Here is a 7,500-nt window from a genome sequence, read left to right as displayed (position 1 = left end):
ACTCCTTTGTCAGTTGAATATTGCTTCAATGTTTTACAATAAATAATAAAAAAAAGACTAATGAATGAATAGCGAGGGCCCATAAATACTATATATCTTTTTCCTTGTTTCTAACAGAGGCTACATTCAACGTATCTGAATTTATTCATAAATTGTTTCTGGGAAAATATATATTGCCAAATATATTTTTCATTCTTGTGTAAAACTTCTGAAATCGGACAGCCATGTTTGTTTTTAATTTGTTTAGACCAGGGGTTCTCAACCTTCTTGGCCCATGCACCCCTTTCACCATTTGCAATTATGTCATTCCCCCCCCCCCACCCCACCCCACTTCCCGTCTTTTCCAAAGTTGTCTCAAAAATTGCATTGTAATATGCAAATATCACTAAAAATCCTTTTATTTTTTTTTTTTCAAACTGAATTATACATTTGCAGCTTTACTGGATTATTTGTATAATGGAATATTACAAATTATATGCAAATTGAAAATATCGATGGATATATAAAACTTGAATGAAAGTAAAATAGTTTTTTAAAATTTATAAGAACTACTTAACAGGCCAAACTGAAGCTGATGCAATTATTTTTATTCAGAAGATTACATTTCATCGATTGACGAAACTGTGATTGTTTTTTTTTTTTAGACAATTCTGGGATACCCGGATGAGTGCTTGAAAGGCCACAACGCAGGTAATTTTCTACCCTAATCTACTGCGATGCTTCGTTTTAATTTGTAACAGAGTTGAAAAGCCTGACTCACAAAGATATGTCGATACAAACGGAAGCAATACACGGATAGCCATTTCTGCCACTTTTGGGTAGGAATCGTACATCAGAGGCCAAAATTCTGTTATTGATTTATCATCGAACATATCTCTTACACCCAAATAACTTTTTAACTCCAAAAACTCATCTTAACAATCATCAGGAACTTTTTCAACCGACAGTTTGAATGGATTTCTCACTAAATCCAACTAATCACTGAGTTCGTGAAAATATCGTCTGAATTAATTTTCCAGTGCTGTCAAATGCTACAAAATTTATTTTTTTTGCAAATTGTGGAAGTACTTGTCTTCACCACAAACATCAAGAATGGATGACCAGTTTCTCAAACATGGCTACATTTTCTGCATTTACCATTTTCTTCTAATTTTCATGCTTGCTCATGAAAGCTTCCAAGGCATCTACGAATTCTATAATGTCTGTATTCCTTCCTTGCATCTGAAGATTCAGTTTATTCAGTTGCTCAATTATATCACCAAATAGGCAAGACGCATGATCCATTCCTCATCACACAGCCAGGCAGGAAATTCTGTTTTATCTTGCACTTCAAAAAACAATTTGAGCTCATCTCTAAGCTGAAATACTCGCTCAGTTACATTTCCTCTTGAACGCCAACGAACATTTGTGTGAAAAAGAAGCGAATGATGGGTTGCATCCATATCAGTACATAACTGCTTGAAAAGTCGTGAGTTGAGAGCCCCTCCTTTGACGAAATTTACAATTTTAATTGTTTGATCCAAAACCTAATCTAGCGGAGCAGGAAGTGCTTTTGAGGCTAGTGTCTGACGATGGCTCATACAATAAATGCCTTTCACTTTTGGAGCTCGCTTTTTCACACATACTTGGAATTCTGATTTTGTCCCAAACATAGCTGGTGCTCCATCTGTACAACACCCACTGATATTATCCTACGAAAGATTTTCTGATTCAAAAAAAGATGAAACCTTCTCCAAAATATCAGAGGCCTTGGTATAACAAAAGAGAACTCCCTCTTTGAATGAACTTGAGTGAACATACCTTGCAAACACCATCAACTGGGAACATGATGCCACGTCAGTTGATTCATCAAGTTTTATTGAAAATAAGCTAAATGCTGAAGACTTTATCTCCTGCACAACTTGATCCATGATATTAGCTTCTCAGTTATTTATAGTCCAGGAGTTCCCAACCTTGGAGTTGCCAAGTAATTTTCTTGGGACCTACTTAATTCCCTAGCCATCTGTCTCTTCCTCAGTACCTTTTTCAATCCTAGGATTAACTTGGGTAGTCACTTGTATATTACTGTCTAATCCATTTTTCCTGGGCCAGCACATGATATAATCCCAGCCACCGTGACAAGCCAGTTACGCCAAAGCCTATAATTGCTCTCCTCGACCATAAACTTACTTCTGTCACAATTCACCCCCTGAAAGCCCAAAATTCACCCCTGGGGGTGAATTTCACCCCCATTGAGAACCTATGGTTTAGACGGTTGCCAGAAAAATGGGATTTGAAATGAAATGTAAGAACGATATATATAAATTGTGTGAGATATATTTCCAGGAGGCAGCAAAGAGTTCAATGACCTATCACCTATTTCGTTTAAAGGTTTAAAGGTCGCTCTTGAATTAGCAGAATTAAGGGACAGTGTGAATACCCTAGTAAGACATGCTCTAGAGACTGACCATATATACACATGAACAGCTCCTAAGCCTCCTCTCCACCCAAGCCAGGACCAGAGAGAGCCAGACGATGGCTGCTGATAACTCACCTGCTAACTTGAAACGATCCTTATCCTATTGGAAACTTCCTTGCCTGGTGATCTGCTGGACTGGGGTTCGAGGTTAGCTCAAGCTTTAAGGCTTATGGTTGTTTATGTAATCTCACTATCCCTGTGAAGTAAGATGGGGGGAGAGGGGGGGGGGGTTGTTCTTGGGGGTGCCTATAGATCTACTTTGAGTTATCAGCAGCCATTACCTAGCCGTATATGGTACTACCTTGATGGAGTGGGGACTTTGATGCTGATCCTATGTATATATGGCCAGTCTCTGTTTTCTCCTACTAGGGCAATTCACTGTCCCTTTTCTCTGTCATTTGTGAGCGAAATTTAGGACTGGAAACGAATACGAGTAAAACTAGGATAATGTCCAATGAAAATTCAGACAAAAAATAAGGGTTATGGACGAACCTTTAACATTTCAGAGCATGTAGGTCAGTCTCTAAGGTCTTCTTTTACTAGTGCAATTCACTGTCCCTTAACTCTGCTATTTGCGAGTGAAATGTAAGACTGAAAACGAATATGAGTAAAACTAAGATAATGCCCAATGAAAATTCAAACAACAAATAAGGGTTATGGGTGAATCTTCAACCTTTCAGAGCATAAAGGAAAATATCAAAACTGAAAGAGCAGTAAGTGAGATATTAAAACTTTTTCTTTAGGTATCGAAAACCTAAATCAAAATATAACTTTTTTCTTTTTTTTACTGTCCCTTGTCTGTCATTCATAAGTGAAATGTAGTACTGAAAATGAATATGAGTAAAACTGGAATAAAGTCCAATGAAAATTCAAACAACAAATAAGGGTTATAGACGAAGTTTAACCTTTCAGAGCATAAAATAAAATATAAAAAATTTGAAAGAGCAATAAGGGAGATATCAAAACATCCCTCTTTGGGTGTCGAGAATGTTAAAAAAAAAAAAAAAAAAAAAAAAAAAAAAAAAGATACTTTTATTCAGTGCAATAAACCTCTTAATCCTCTTTCGCCAGGAATGAGGTTTTTTGTTTAGAAGGCTCTTCAGTGTAAAATCGGCCTTCCTTCTTTCCAGTAAATGGAATAAATCTCTTTAAGCTAGATAGGATTTTGTTGATATTCAAAAAAATATTTTTTTTTATTCTGGAATGTTTATTCAAATCGTGTATATATATATATATATATATATATATATATATATATATATATATATATATATATATATATATATATATGTATATATATATATATATATATATATATATATATATATAAATATATATATATATATATATATATATATATATATATATATATATATATATATATATATATATATATATATATATATATACATATATGCATATATACATATATTATTATTATCATTATTATTATTGTTATTATTATTATTATTATTATTATCCAAGCTACAACCCTAGTTGGAAAAGCAAGATGCTATAAGCCCAGGGGCTCCAACAGGGAAAAATAGCCCATTGAGGAAAGGAAATAAGGAAATAAATAAATGAAGAAAACAAATTAACAATAAATCATTCTAAAAACAGTAACAACGTCAAAACAGACATGTCATATATAAACTATTAACAGCATCAAAAACAAATATGTCATAAATAAACTATAAAAAGACTCATGTCCGCCTGGTCAACAAAAAAGCATTTGCTCCAACTTTGAACTTTTGAAGTTCTACTGATTCAACCACCTGATTAGGAAGATCATTCCACAACTTGGTAACAGCTGGAATAAAACTTCTAGAGTACTGCGTAGTATTGAGCCTCGTGATGGAGAAGGCCTGGCTATTAGAATTAACTGCCTGCCTAGTATTACGAACAGGATAAAATTGTCCAGGGAGATCTGAATGTAAAGGATGGTCAGAGTTATGAAAAATCTTATACAACATGCATAATGAACTAATTGAACGACGGTGCCAGAGATTAATATCTAGATCAGGAATAAGAAATTTAATAGACCGTAAGTTTCTGTGCAACAAATTAAGATGAGAATCAGCAGCTGAAGACCAAACAGGAGAACAATACTCAAAACAAGGTAGAATGAAAGAGTTAAAAACACTTCTTCAGAATAGATTGATCACCGAAAATCTTGAAAGACTTTCTCAATAAGCCTATTTTTTGTGCAATTGAAGAAGACAGAGACCTTATATGTTTCTCAAAAGTAAATTTACTGTCGAGAATCACACCTAAAATTTTGAAAGAGTCATACATATTTAAAGAAACATTATCAATACTGAGATCCGGATGTTGAGGAGCCACCGTCCTTGACCTACTTACAATCATACTTTGAGTTTTGTTAGGATTCAACTTCATACCCCATAATTTGCACCATGCACTAATTCTAGCTAAATCTCTATTAAGAGATTCACCAACCCTAGATCTACATTCAGGGGATGGAATTGATGCAAAGAGAGTAGCATCATCTGCATATGCAACAAGCTTGTTTTCTAGGCCAAACCACATGTCATGTGTATATAGTATGAAAAGTAATGGGCCAAGAACACTACCCTGTGGAACACCGGATATCACATTCCTATATATATACATATGTATACATATATATACATGTATATATACACACATGTATATATATACATACATATATATATTATATATGTGTGTAAACATATGTATATATATATGCATATATATATAAATATATACATATGTATATATATGCAAATATATAAATATATACATATATATATATGTATGTGTATATATATATATATATATATATATATATATATATATATATATATATATATATATATATATATATATATATATATATTACGTAGGTAGTTTTTATATATATATATATTTATATATATTATTATATATATATATATAATATATATATATATATATATATATATATATATATATATATATATATATATATATATATATATATATATATATATATGGTGCGAACAAGTACAATGTCGTACTTCCTTGTTATCTTGAAAAGGTTCCACAATGATGTAAGACGTGTTTGAAAAACTGGTGTATATTTGTAGATATTACAAAATACGTTTAGAGCTTTCGTCCATCATCTGTGGACTTGGTCACTAAAATGTTTATAAAATTACAAGTCAGGTACTGATATAAGGAAAAACAGAAATACATAAACAATTCAAATACATAGCCATATAGTTAAAACAGATCAAAATCAATTACAAAATGATTTCAGGTTGTTGGGCCCTTGTCCTTTCCAAAATTCTTTGAGATCTTCCTGGGTGGTATGTTTCGATGGTCACTGGCCAATTCGATGTTTTGGTAGTTCCGGTCGTTTGTCACTTGCAATGTCTGTGGAGGATGCACCTGTGACGGAGGGATTGAAGAGGAAGCATCTCTTATCTTGGCACATATATCCCTACAGTTACGAATTTTGCTCCTCCTACATATTTCTTCACTGATGTTTTCATCTTCCACTATTCCCCTGTTACCCTCAAAAGTCTTGTTCAAAGAGATCACAGCACCTTCAATCGTTCTCCTGATTGCTCTGTCACGACACTTGTAAACAATTTCTGCCTTGTTGAAGGCTATTGCATGACTTTTCTCCCAAGTATGTCGGGCTATGGCACTATAGTAGTTCCCCGATCTGCAAGCTGCAATATGTTCCCTTTTCCTCTCTTCCAACGAGCGGCCGCTCTCCCCGATGTAGCATTCCTCACAATCCTTACATGGAATCACATATACTCCCATCTCACCATCATCTTTACCTGGTTTGTTATTAATGAGTTTTCTTCCTGAGGGTATTCTCATACTGAAAAACGATATTATATCCCGGTGTCTCTCCGCACAAACCAAGAGAGGAATTGGCGAGTTCTTTGTTGTAGGGAAGCAGCAGAGATGTTTTAAAATCAGGCTTATCAGTTTTATCAAGGGGATTAAAATATATCTTTCTAGCTTTTTTGTGACAATGTTCGATAAAATATTTAGGGTAACATAAGTTCCTGAAACTGTGTATTAAAAACTCAATTTCTCTATCAATATAAATAGGGTCACATAGACGATATGCTCGGATAAACAGATTTGTTAAAACATTTGATTTGACTTTAGCATCATGATATGAAAAGAAATGAATGTATGAATTGGTGTGTGTGCTCTTTCTAAAAACAGAAAATTTAAAAGACCTATTCACGTTATCTCGGTGAACTATCAAATCGAGAAAGGGTAATTGATTATCAGTTTCTCTTTCCACAGTAAATTTTATGGAGGGTACATAGCCATCCAGTAAATTTAAAAACCTTCTAAAAGCCTCCTCATTATGTTTGTATACAATAAAAATATCATCCACATACCGTACCCAAATTTCAGGTTTTATTTCTCTTGGTAATTTGTTAACATACAACTTCTCAAAAAACTCCATACAAAGGTTGGCCAGAACCGGGGATAGGGAAGAACCCATTGAGACTCCCATCTTTTGTTGATAAAATGAACCTTCAAATTCAAAAATAATAGATTCTACTGATATCTTAATTAGCTCACAAAACTTACCTATAGGCAATGGTGGTTTAAAAATGCCATCTTCGGCGAGTTTAGTGAGATTTTCCAGCACAAAGTCAAGGGGTACATTTGTAAACAAAGAGACTATATCTAAGCTGTACATTCGACCCACATACTCCCTTTTCTTGATCTTTTCTAAGAAATCAGCGCTATGCTTTAAGTGAGAATCAGAGATGGTACCTATCAATTCGCCAAGAGTCTTAGCCAACCATGTAGATAAATCAGTCTGTGGGGTGTTACAGCTAGCTACTATAGGTCTTAGCGGGATACCTACTTTATGTATTTTCGGTGTACCATAGAAATAACTAAATGAAGGTAACCTTCTGGTTAGTTTACTATAAACAATATCTTTATTCTCCTTACTCACCCCGTTGTTAACAACCGATTTTATTCTCCTATTCATATGTATATAGGTAAGTTTTGTGAGCTAATTAAGATATCAG

This window comes from Palaemon carinicauda, chromosome 27 (genome assembly GCF_036898095.1).
Source record: "Palaemon carinicauda isolate YSFRI2023 chromosome 27, ASM3689809v2, whole genome shotgun sequence".
Classification (NCBI taxonomy): Eukaryota; Metazoa; Arthropoda; class Malacostraca; order Decapoda; family Palaemonidae; genus Palaemon; species Palaemon carinicauda.
Note: the sequence above shows the minus strand (reverse complement) of the source record.